This window comes from Mobula hypostoma, chromosome 10 (assembly GCF_963921235.1).
Source record: "Mobula hypostoma chromosome 10, sMobHyp1.1, whole genome shotgun sequence".
NCBI lineage: Eukaryota > Metazoa > Chordata > Chondrichthyes > Myliobatiformes > Myliobatidae > Mobula > Mobula hypostoma.
Window position 1 is genome coordinate 30,229,750 of NC_086106.1, and position 12,702 is coordinate 30,242,451.

Genomic DNA, 12,702 nt, shown 5'->3' on the forward strand with positions numbered 1-12,702 from the left:
ACAGAAACACCAGCAAATTCACACAGGGGAGGCAGCTTGAATAATCCATGTTGAATCTCTAACCATTAGGTTTACTGAATCCAGTTTCAAGTTCGAAAGTGAGTGTTGGTGTCAGATTCTGCAGTTATTGCTGCTGTTCATCACACCCGGGACTGAACCCTGGTCACTGGGCTCCGAAGTGGTTTGTTCTGATGACATTAGCCTTTAATTGGACTGGAGCTTAATATTGTGAATCTGTCGTAAATACATTAGTTTTATTTTAATTCTTGTATTTCAGGTTCTTACTGACTCTGCAGCACACTCAACGTACAGTAAAGAGGCCATTCTGCCCCTCTGGTCCCTGCCAGTATTCCTGTCCCATCACCCTGTATTGATGCTCTTGTCTCTCTCTCTGTTCACTCAGCTCCCCCTTCAATCCATCCCTGCCGCTCCCCTCAGTCTGTCCCTGTAGTGACGGGTTCCGAACGGTCACCGCTCTGGGTGAAGTGACCTCACCGATCACCTGGTCTCTGACAACCTGCGGCCGCTCTTCCTTCGAACTTTATTTACTTGTGTACCAGGACAACAGTCCAGTCCCCGTCACAGAACTGTTCTGCCCAGAGTCCTGAACTTTATATCCATATTGAACAAATTGAAATCCGGCGCTGGTTCTAATCTCTTATTTGCATACATAGAATACCAATCATGATACATTCTTACAGGTGTTAATAACCCACACAACTACGGTCAATTAAACCTCAGTTTTAGTTAGAGTTATTGTCGGATGGGAAGTGTGTGCTTCTCACTCCTTCATCTACTTTATCTTGTTTTGGTCTGGTCGTGTCCCTGGTGTCCGTGCTGTACAAAGCGAGCATTTCTCCCAAGCACCTTGCTCAGTTCAGCTGCCGGCTAACTTAACCCTTGCCATGCCGCGGTTGTCATCGCAACTCCTTGCAGACTGAAGAACTGATCTCGGGTATTCCCCGTCCCACAATCATCACGGCTGGGAGGGGGGCGGGGGATGCATTGGGGAATTAAATTCTTTATTTGCAGCTCTTTTCAACATTATTGACAATCTGAACAACTAAATCGTGCAAAAGAGAAATCCATCGACTATTCAGAAATCTGAGGGTGGAAGGGAAGAAGAGGGGAAGTGCTGGAGGGAGGGGTGTGCGGTTGGGAGACGCATTATGACGAGGAGGGAACTGGAACCAGGAAGGCAGAACGATGAATGAAGTCGCAGGATCTGAGTGGGTATCCAGTGAAACCTGTTCCACACTGAGACCCTGCACCTCATCTATTGTACCCCCAGGCACCCCCCCCCCCGCCTTCACTTTCCAAACGCCTCCGATCTGCACGTCTGCACTGTGTCTGTGTACCTCCCCGTTCGCCTCATTTCTGAGTCATCCCTCTTCGCCCACTTCTGCCCTGCCACCTCTGTCTGCCTCGCCCCAGACGCCATCCTCCCACCTGTCCGAGGGTCTGTACATTCGCCCGCCCTGCTCATCTCTGAGTTGCCCCCTTTTCTCTCCCCCTCTCGTCTTTGAGTTTTCCCACCATCTCTGATTCCCTCCCTTCACCGTCCAGCTTCCATTCCCCCGTCCACACCCCTCCCCCATCACCCCTCTCCCTCCACTCCCCTTTTGGGTCTCACACTGTTCATTTGCCCCCTCTTCTGCCTCAGTATCTTACCCCTCCCACCTAAGGGTGCCCCCTTACACTCTGGGTCAGGCCTCTGTTCCAATCTCTTGATTCGCCCTCTTCTGCCTCCCTCCCATTCATCCTGTTTCTCCGCCTTTAGGTCAACACCACCCCTCCATCCCCGGGTCACCCTTATCTCCCCCCACTGTCTTCGCCTCAAACCCCTCCTCCGTCGCACTGTCTCTGGCCCAAACCCTTAAATCTCTCTTTATCTCCCTTTCCCCTATCTCTAGTTTGCCCACTTCCCCCCCCCCCCAGGCTCTGGGTCACTCCCGTTCCCCTGTCTCTCACAGACAATGTCCCACGCTACAAGCATCTCTCGGTTGTCTCATTTACTCTCATCCACGTCTCTGTGATAGGCCATCACCTCCCCCCTTCACTATGTCACTCCCCTTCCACACTCCCTCTGTCTGTAGATTATTATGTTCAGTCACATCTCCCCACACCATCTCTTGGTCACTCATCTCAACCCATCCCCCATGTGTGGGTCGCTCACATCCAACGTCTCCCACATTTGCGACACCCCCGACGGACGATATTACCGTTTGGGGTTCATCTAAACAAGAGTATGACGCCAGACCTAGACAAGTCTTAGAGGCAACACACAAGGCAAACCTGAAGTTGAATAAAGACAAATGTCAGCTAGGAGTGACTGAATTTACCTTTGCGGGTGATATTATCAGCAAAGAGGCTGTGCGTCCCGATCCATTGAAGGTTTCTGCTATTGAGAACATGCCAGGACCGCAATGTAAAAAGGATGTACAAAGAATTATGGGAATGGTCACTACATGGGAAAATTCATCCCCAATCTTTCGGAACAGCTCGCACCATTGAGTAAGCGAACAGAAAGGAAAACGAATGGGGCTGGAATCACGAACAGGAGCAGACAAGGCAAAATCTCAAGAGAGTGCGCAGCAAAGAACCCGTGTTTCAATTCTCTGATGCTGAGAGACCCATCAAAATCTTATGTGAGGCACCTCAAGCAGGCTTAGCGGCAGTATGCATTCAATGTGTCACACACACCTGGTAAATTCATGTACACGGCTGACACACTTTCCAGAGCTGTGGATCCGACAACAAAAGACGGTCACAGGAACGTTATTGACGTTCAGGCATTTGTTGATATGATCATAGAGACTGTACCTGTTGTTCTCGAGAAGTTGCAACTGCTGCGTCTTGAGACAGAGAAGGACAAAATTCTCAGTCAGGTAATACAAGTGGTGATGGATGGGTGGTCTGATGATAAGCATGATTGTACCTCAGAAGTACAAGATTATTGGAACCACAGAACAGAACTTTCTGTTGTGGATGGGATATTGTACAAAGCTAGTAGAATTGTGATACCTCAAAGTCTCTGAAAAGAAATGCTTGGGAAAATTCATGAAGGCCACCGAGGTATTGAAAAGTGTAAGAGAAGGGCGCGGGAAGTGATGTTTTGGCCCAGGATGAATCAAAAAATTGCAAAATTGTTCTCTTCTTGTCAAATATACTTTAAATGCCAACCTGACAACCCTAAGGAGCCATTGCATCCACATCTTAGTCCTCAGAGACCTTATCAGAAGGTAGGCATTGATCTTTTTGCAACTTACAACAAAGATTAATAACAGATTACTACACATTGTATCTGAAGTGTGTGATCTGAGCAGAACAACTGCAGAGAATATAATTAAATGCATGAAATCTGTTTTTTTTCCAGACTTGGTGTACTTGGTGAAGTTTTCACAGACAATGGTCCACAATTCAATGGTGAATGCATGAGACATTTTGCTCATGAATGGGGCTTTGTTCATACAACATCTAGTCCATTTTTCACTCAGTTGAGAAGTCGGTAGGAATTATCAAAAAACTGATGCACAAAGCAAAAGATAGTGGAGGTGAGTTTTATTAAACTTTGTTAACCTATCGCAGTACTCCACTTGAATGTGGATTTTCACCTGCTCAGCTCTTGATGGGACGTCGTTTGAGATCCAATCTGCCAAAAGATGAGAGCCTTCTGAGAGCAGACGGAGGTGAACAAGTAAAATGATGGAAAGATGAACACAAAGCAAAGCAGAAAACATACTTTGACAGATGTTCTCGTCCATTACCTGAACTGCACCAAGGAGATGAAGTGAGGATACAAGACAAAATGAGCACATGGACATAGAAAGCTACAGTGCTTGAAGAAATACAACCCAGATCATTCATGGTCCGAGCAGAAGAAGGAGCAGTGTTGAGGAGAAATCACAAAGACCTTAAGAAAGAGTCAGCTTCAGAGTTTCAGTTAACTGATGCAGACCAGACAAAACATGGAAATAACAACGAAACACAAGAACTGTGTGAACCACTGAGAAGGTGTACTCGTGTTTGTAAACCCCCAGAGAGACTGATAGAGACAGGTTAATTATGTATTTGTTCTGATCAATATTGCTAATTGTTTTTCTTAAGACGTGGTGATATCATGTGTCAGAACGTGATTGGACAGAGTTCGGAACATGCGCAGAAATGAGAGAATGATCTAGAAACTTGTATGGCATAAACGTGGTTGCTGTTTGCTGTGGTAAATAAAAGTTCTAGTTTATATTCTTCCAGAATATGGTTTGTTCTTAATAACCACGGTTCAGATAAACAATACAACAAGAATCGAGTGCTTCGAGAGATTGGTTATGGCACACATCAACCACAGCCTACCGGTCAACCTCGAAGCTTTGCAATTCGCCTACCAGAGTAACAGGTCAACGGCAGATGCCATCTCTCTGGGCCTACGTTCCTTCTTAGAACACCAGGAGAATAAAGACGCATAAGTAAGGCTCCTTTTCATTGACTACAGCTCTGCCTTTAATACCATCATGCCAAATAAACTGATCCCTAAGCTCCGGAACCTGGCCCTTAGCGCTCAGATCTGCAGCTGGATCTTTAATTTCCTCACAGACAGGACCCAGGCTGTAAAAATAGGGGACAAGTTCTCCTCTACAATCACTCTGAGCACCGGTGCACCACAAGGCTGTGTACTCAGCCCCCTGCTGTACTCACTGTACACCCATGATTGTGTAGCCAAGTTTCCATCAAACTCAATATATAAGTTTGCTGATGACACAACAATTGTAGGCCGTATCTCGGGTAATGATGAGTTTGAGTACAGAGAGGAAATTAAGAACCTGGTGGCATGGTGCGAAGACAATAACCTATCCCTCAACGTCAGCAAGATGAAGGAATTGGTTGTTGACTTCAGAAGGAGTAGCGGACCGCACGACCCAATTTACATCGGTGGAGCGCAAGTGGAACAGGTCAAAAGCTTTAAGTTCCTCGGGGTCAATATCACAAATAACCTGACTTGATCCAACCAAGCAGAGTCCACTGCCAAGAAGGCCCACCAGCGCCTTTACTTCCTGAGGAAACTAAAGGAATTTGGCCTGTCCCCTAAAACCCTCACTAATTTTTATAGATGCACCGTAGAAAGCATTCTTCCAGGGTGCATCACAACCTGGTATGGAAGTTGTCCTGTCCAAGACCGGAAGAAGCAGCAGAAGATCGTGAACACGGCGCAGCACATCACACAAACCAATCTTCCGTCCGTGGACTCACTTTACACCGCACGCTGTCGGAGCAGTTCTGCCAAGATAATCAAGGACACGACCCACCCAGCCAACACACTTTTCGCCCCTCTTCCCTCCGGGAGAAGGTTCAGGAGCTCGAAGACTCGAACGGCCAGATTTGGGAACAGCTTCTTTCCAACTGTGATAAGACTGCTAAACGGATCCTGACCCGGATCTGTGCCGTACCCTCCAAATATCCGGACCTGCCTCTCGGTTTTTTTTTTGCACTACCTTACTTTCCATTGTCTATTTTCTATTTATGATTTATAACTTAACATCTTAAAATTGACTAGCGATTTTTACTTCAGGGAGCGGGAAGCGCAGAAGCAAATATCGCTGTGCTGATTGTATGTTCTAGTATCAATGGTTTGGCGACAATAAAGTATTAACTATAAGGTATTAGACCAGGAGGACGTGGCTACAAACGCCAAATTGGCAACATTTGGAGCCTGACTGACTGAAAACAAAAGGCTGGATGAATTTAGCAAGTCAGATAGTATCTATGCAGAGAATAAGCAGTTGACACTTCAGGTAGAGACTCTTCACCATGCTGGTGACTGGTGAAGGGCTTTGGCATGAAGCCTCGACTGTTTACTCCTCCGCGTACATGCAGCCTGACCTGCTGAGTTCCTCCAGCAATTTGTGTAGGATGTTCTATATTTCCAGCGACTAAAGACGGTCTTTTTGTTTTATATCTGCATTTGTAAGTGGGTTGGACTTTGACTTTTGACACACGGAATGTCTGTGAATATTGAGTATATTGTTTTTGTGAGCACGCTGCATTAAAGTAGCTGCTGAGTATTCCACATAAAAACAATGGCTAGTTTTGAAGCATGAGGCGGGGGAAATCGGCACTTGCCTGGTCTTCGAATGGTGCCTTGTCTACCCAGAGATCTCCGCGCGTCAGAATTCGCCTGTGGTAACCCACCGATCAAATGCGCAGGCGTGAAGATTTCCGGTTTTCCGGGAAATCGCGCATGCGTCGGGTGGACACAAGGGTCTGACTGATCGGTGGCAGGTAGGAGCTGGTCTCTGGGTCGGTGTCTTATATCAGGGGGCCCGCAACCCCGAATGAGGGACAATTGCTGCGAGCTGTGGACACCCCGCGGCCCCGCACCTCGGGTAGTCCCGGGTCTTTCCCCTTTCCTCACCCCCATGCGCCGCACCCGGGCCCCGGGGAATTTTGGCCTGATGAGCGAAGGTGCTGGCGCCATTTCAGCGACGCATGCGCGCTGCTGGGACCGTGACAGACCGGCATCTCGTTGTTGACGTGTCGCGGACACGCGTGACACTTCCAGCGCTTTCCCCGCCAGTCTCAGGAAGCGCTGGCGGAGGGGATGGGAGCGGACCGACACCTCCTCCCCTTTCCAGATCTTTCGGTCTCTGTCTCTGGAGACAGCTTATCCACTGATGTCTACTATAAGCCTACTGACTCTCACATCTACCTGGACTATTCCTCTTCTCACCCTGTCTCTTGCAAAAACGCCATCTCCTTCTCGCAATTCCTCTGTCCCCGCCGCATCGGACCTGCCTCTCGGTTTTTTTGCATTTCCTTACTTCCCATTTTTCTATTTTCTATTTATGATTTATAATTTAAATTTTTAATATTTACTAATTTTAACTATTTTTAATATGTAATATTTGTAATCCAGGGAGTGTGAAGCGCAGAATCAAATATCGCTGCGATGATTGTACATTCTAGTACCAATTGCTTGGCGGCAATAAAGTAGAAAGTATAAAGTATCTGATCTCAGGATGAGGCTTTTCATTCTAGGACGAGGGAGATGTCCTCCTTTTTTAAAGAAAGGGGCTTCCCTTCCTCCACCGTCAACTCTGCTCTCAAATGCATCTCCCCCATTTCTCGCACATCTGCTCTCACTCCATCCTCCCGCCACCCCACTAGGAATAGGGTTCCCCTTGTCCTCACCTACCACCCCACCAGCCTCCAGGTCCAGCATATTATTCTCGTAACTTCTGCCACCTCCAACGGGATCCCACCACTAAGCACATCTTTCCCTCCTCCCCCCGCTTTCCACAGGGATCGCTCCCTACGCGACTCCCTTGTCTATTCGTCCCCCCCATCCCTCCCCACCGATCTCCCTCCTAGCACTTTCCTTGTAAGCAGAACAAGTGCTACACATGCCCTTACACTTCCTCCCTCACTACCATTCAGGGCCCCAGACAGTCTTTCCAGGTGAGGTGACACTTCACCTGTGAGTCGGCTGGGGTGATATACTGCATCAGGTGCTCCCGATGTGGCCTTCTATATATTGGCGAGACCCGACGCAGATCGGAGATTGTTTCATTGAACACCTACGCTCTGTCCGCCAGAGAAAGCAGGATCTCCCAGTGGCCACACATTTTAATTCCATATCCCATTCCCATTCTGATATGTCTATCCACCGCCTCCTCTACTGTAAAGATGAAGCCACACTCAGGTTGGAGGAACAACACCTTATATTCCGTCTGGGTAGCCTCCAACCTGATGGCATGAATATTGACTTCTCAAACTTCCGCTAATGCCCCACCTCCCCCTCATACCCCATCCGTTATTTATTTATATACACACATTCATTTTCTCTCTCTCCTTTTTCTCCCTCTGTCCGTCTCACTATACCCCTTGTCCATTTTTTGGGTTTTCCCCCCTCCCCCTTTTCTTTCTCCCTAGGCCTCCTGTCCCATGATTCTCTCATATCCCTTTTGCCTATCACCTGTCCAGCTCTTGGCTCCATCCCTCCCCCTCCTGCCTTCTCCTATCATTTTGGATCTCCCCCTCCCCCTCCCACTTTCAAAGCTCTTACTAGCTCTTCTTTCATTTATTCCTGATGAAGGGTCTCAGCCTGAAACGTCGACTGTACCTCTTCCTTCAGATGCTGCCTGACCTGCTGCGTTCACCAGCAACTTTGATGTGTGTTACAAAAATAGAGTTCCGGGTTAATCGCAGCTGAAGTCTGTTTCAGTCACTGAAAATGTGAGTTGCTGCTGCAGAGCAAAAAGAGAGAATCATTACTCCAGCTTTAGTTCTTTAGAAAATCACCTTTGTTCTACCGCCTGTTGTTCTGGGTCTTTTTACCCTTAAGAACACAAAACCATTCGACTTAGGCCACTCTGCTCGGAAATTCCATCATGGCTAATTGATTATCGCCCTCAAACCCATTCCCCTGCCTTCTCCCTGTAAACTTTGATGCCCTGACTAACCAAGAACATATCAAGCCCCCCCGCAATGTTCCCTTTAAACTTTTCCCCCCTCACCCTTAACCCATGTCCTCTGTTTTTTTTCTCCCCTTGCCTCAGTGGAAAAAGCCTGCTTGCATTCACTCTATCTATACCCATCATAATTTTATATACCTCTATCAAATCTCCCCTCATTCTTCTACGCTCCGGGGAATAAAGTCCTAACCTGTTCAACCTTTCTCTGTAACTCGGTGTCTCAAGACCCGGCAACATCCTTGTAAACCTTCTCTGCACTCTTTCAACCTTATTAGTATACCAGTGATTAGTGTACCCAGTGATTTGGCCTCCACAGCTATCCCTGGCAATGGATTCCACACATTCACTACTCGCCGGCTGAAGAAATTCATCTCTGTTCTAAATGAACGCCCCTCTATTTTGAGTCTGTACCCTCTGGTGCCAGACTACCTCCATATAGATAACATACTCTCCACATCCATGCTATCTGGACTGTTTAATATTCGATAGGTTTCAGTGAGATCCCCCTCATTCTCAAGTCCCTTTGTAACACAGATTTTTTAAAATTTTCTCTGAGTTTTTGAAAATGGTCCACCCCTTTATTCCTTCGACAAAGTGCCGAACATTACACTTCCCGACAATATATTCCATCTGCCACTTCTTTGCCCATCTGCCCAAAGTCTTTCTGCAGACTCCCTGCTATCTGAACCCTACAGACCCCCTCCACCTACCTTTGTGTTGGCTGCAAACATGGCAGAAAAAGCCATCAATTCCTTCATCCAAATCATTGACATATAACGTGAAAAGAAGCAGCATTAAGACTGACCCCAGCAGATCACCACCAGTCACTGACAGCCAACCAGAAATGGCCCTCTTTATTCCCAATCTTTGCCTCCTGTCAATCAGCCAATCTTCCATCCATGCCAATCCCCATGAAAACTTCCTTTTCACCATTCCCCTCTCTGGCTGCATAGTGACATCAAACACCTTTATCCTGGGTAACCAGTGACCTGCAGCTTTCACATCACAAAAGTGTTTACCATCTCCAGTGGGAAAGACCAATGCCCTCCCCTTCACATTCATTGGCTTTGACACCGATGAGTTCTTCACCGTCAGTCACCAGAATGGTGAGAGATCGGAATACTAAGAAAGTCCGCAAGATCAGTCATGTAATGTGATGTGCTCTTTATAGCAGAGTTGGACACGGACAGAAGTAGAAATAATTTCAATGGAGAGAGAGAATCTGAGCCAAGTCTCAGACTGATGACAGGCAGAAATGGTCCATTCTGATACAGACAATAAAACAGTCAGACAATTCAATGATCAGGCTCGTCGCCTGATTTGTGCCCAGTTAGAAGATGAATTGTTCCTCTAACTTGTGTTGACCCTCACTGTGACAGTGTGATGTCAGATCTCACCGCAAGGACTAAAATTATCTCATCTGAAATGCTGTTCTTCAGCAATGATGTCTTTTGTTAATCTTTTTACAGGTTGGAAACAGCAAAGGATTTGTGTACAGGAATCTCCAACACAACAACACGTCAGTTCTGCTCTGCTTGACCAGACATTTAAGGAGTGAGCAGACATTTTCTTTGCAACACTAAAATTTTCATTGTCGATCCTTGGAGATGAAAAAGTATCTCATCTCAGATGAAAAAGTCGTTTATCTTTAAAGTGAAGTTTTCCGGTTTAATTCAGTGAAAGCCACTGGAACCGGGGTGCTGAGATCACCCAGCATTTGTTCATCAGAGATCAGTTCTTCATCTGCATTGATTGTGCGAGGAATTCACTACGTCTGTCATCTGACTTGGTGAACCCCCCCAGAGAACTGACAGCAGGCAGATATCATTCGTCAGCTCTCTGAGGGAAAGGATTCACTCACTCAGCCCTCCCACCGACACACCGGTGAGTTTAGATTGTGAAGAGGCCATTCACCTGCTCTGAGAGTGGGAGGGATATACGAAATTCATCCTGGGCAATGAGACACCAGCGAGTTCACTCCGAGGAGAGGCCATTCACCTGCTCAGACTGTGGGAGGGCATATATTCGGTTCTCCGAACTGAAGAGACACCAGCGAATTCACTCCGGGGAGAAACCGTACATTTGCTCTGAATGTGGGAAGGGATTCACCCGGTCATCCTACCTTCAGACACACAAGTTAGTTCACACTGGGGAGAGACCGTACATTTGCTCTGAATGTGGGAAGGCATTTCCCCACCCATCTCACCTCCAGGCACACCAACGAGTTCACACTGGTGAGAGGCCGTTCACCTGCTCAGATTGTGGGAAGGGATTCACTCAGTCATCCCACCTACAGACACACCAGCGAGTTCACACTGGGGAGAGGCCGTTCACCTGCTCAGATTGTGGGAAGGGATTCACTCAGTCATGTGATCTGCTGACACACCAGCGAGTTCACACTGGGGAGAGGCCATTCACCTGCTCAGACTGTGGAAAGGGTTTCACTCAGTCATCTCAACTGAAGGTACATCAGCGAGTTCACACTGGGGAGAGGCCATTCACCTGCTCAGATTGTGGGAAGGGATTCAGTCAGTCATCTCAACTGAAGATACATCAGGGAGTTCACACTGGGGAGTGGCCGTGCACCTGCTCAGATTGTGGGAAGGGATTTACTCAGTCATCTCAACTGAAGATACATCAGCGAGTTCACACTGGGGAGAGGCCATTCACCTGCTCAGAGTGTGGGAAGGCATTTACCCACCCATCTCACCTGCAGAGACACCAGCGAATTCACACTGGGGAGAGACCATTTATCTGTTCCGTTTGTGGGAAGAGATTTACTCAGTCAGCAGATCTGTTGACACACCAGAGAGTTCACACTGGGGAGAGGCCGTATATCTGCACTGAATGTGGGAAGGGATTCACTCGGTCATCTGATCTGCTGGCACACCAGCGAGTGCACACTGGGGAGAGGCCGTTCACCTGCTCAGAGTGTGGAAAGGGATTTACTCTGTCATCTCAACTGAAGATTCATCAGCGAGTTCACTCTGGAGAGAGGCCGTTCACCTGCTCAGAGTGTGGGAAGGCATTTACCCACCCATCCCACCTGCAGAGACACCAGCGAGTTCATACTGGGGAGAAGCCTTTCACCTGCTCAGACTGTGGGAAGGGATTCGCTCGGTCATCAAATCTGTTGACACACCAGAGAGTTCATACTGGGGAGAGGCCGTACATCTGCACTGAATGTGGGAAGGAATTCACTCAGTTATCCCACCTGAAGAGACACCAGCGAGTTCACACTGGGGAGAGACCATTTATCTGCTCCGTTTGTGGGAAGAGATTTACTCAGTCATCAGATCTGTTGACACATCAGAGGGTTCACACTGGGGAGCGGCCGTACACCTGCTCAGAGTGTGGGAAACAATTCACTCGGTCATCCCACCTACAGACACACCAGTCAGTTCATTTTCTCTGAATGTGGGAAGGGATTCACTCAGTCATCCCACCTGCAGACACACCAGTCAGTTCACACCGGGGAGAGACCGTTCACCTGCTCAGACTGTGGGAAGGGATTTACTCACTCATCTCAGCTGCAGACACACCAGCAAGTTCACACTGGGGAGAGCCCATTCATCTGCACTGAATGTGGGAAGGGATGCACTCAGCTCTCCCACCTTGTGAAGCACTGGCGAGTCCAACCTGGAGAAAGTGTTTCGGTGAGCAGGATGCTGGATAATGAACCATCATGGTTGCTGAATTCAGAGGCGATCAAAAGTGACTGTGTCAGACTGTAATGATTGCTGCTTCCCATCCCACCCAGATGTGGTCACTGGGCAAGGGAGGAGTTTCTTCAGCTATTGTTCACTGCTACCGGAGTTTAACATTGTGATTTTGACAAATAAATCAGTTCTATTTGAAACTCTGTCTCAGCGAATCTCCACCACACCCAGTGCACAGTAGGGAGTGAACTCACCCATCTGGGCTCTGCCCTTGTTTCTGTTCCATGATTGTCCTTCTAAACCCATTCCTGATGTTCACCTGTCCCTTTCCCTCTGGTGAGATAGTCACCAGTTTGCACATTCAGCCAGAGACTCGTTCCACCGAGATGCAGCACAGAGCGTCATAGGAAGTCATTCCTGCCTGTGGCCATCAAACTTTACAACTCCTCCCTTGGAGGGTCAGACACCCTGAGCCAATAAGCTGGTCCTGGGCTTATTTCCTGGCATAATTTACATATTACTATTTAATTATTTATGGTTTTATTACTATTTAATTATTTATGGTGCAACTGTAATGA

At 47.6% G+C, this 12,702-nt stretch overlaps 1 pseudogene; it reads left to right on the plus strand.

Annotated features, from left to right (window-relative positions):
- The window catches only part of LOC134352474 (zinc finger protein 585A-like), a 29,979-nt pseudogene extending 17,676 nt beyond the window's left edge, over positions 1 to 12,303 (plus strand).
- Positions 12,304 to 12,702: the final 399 nt, after the last annotated feature.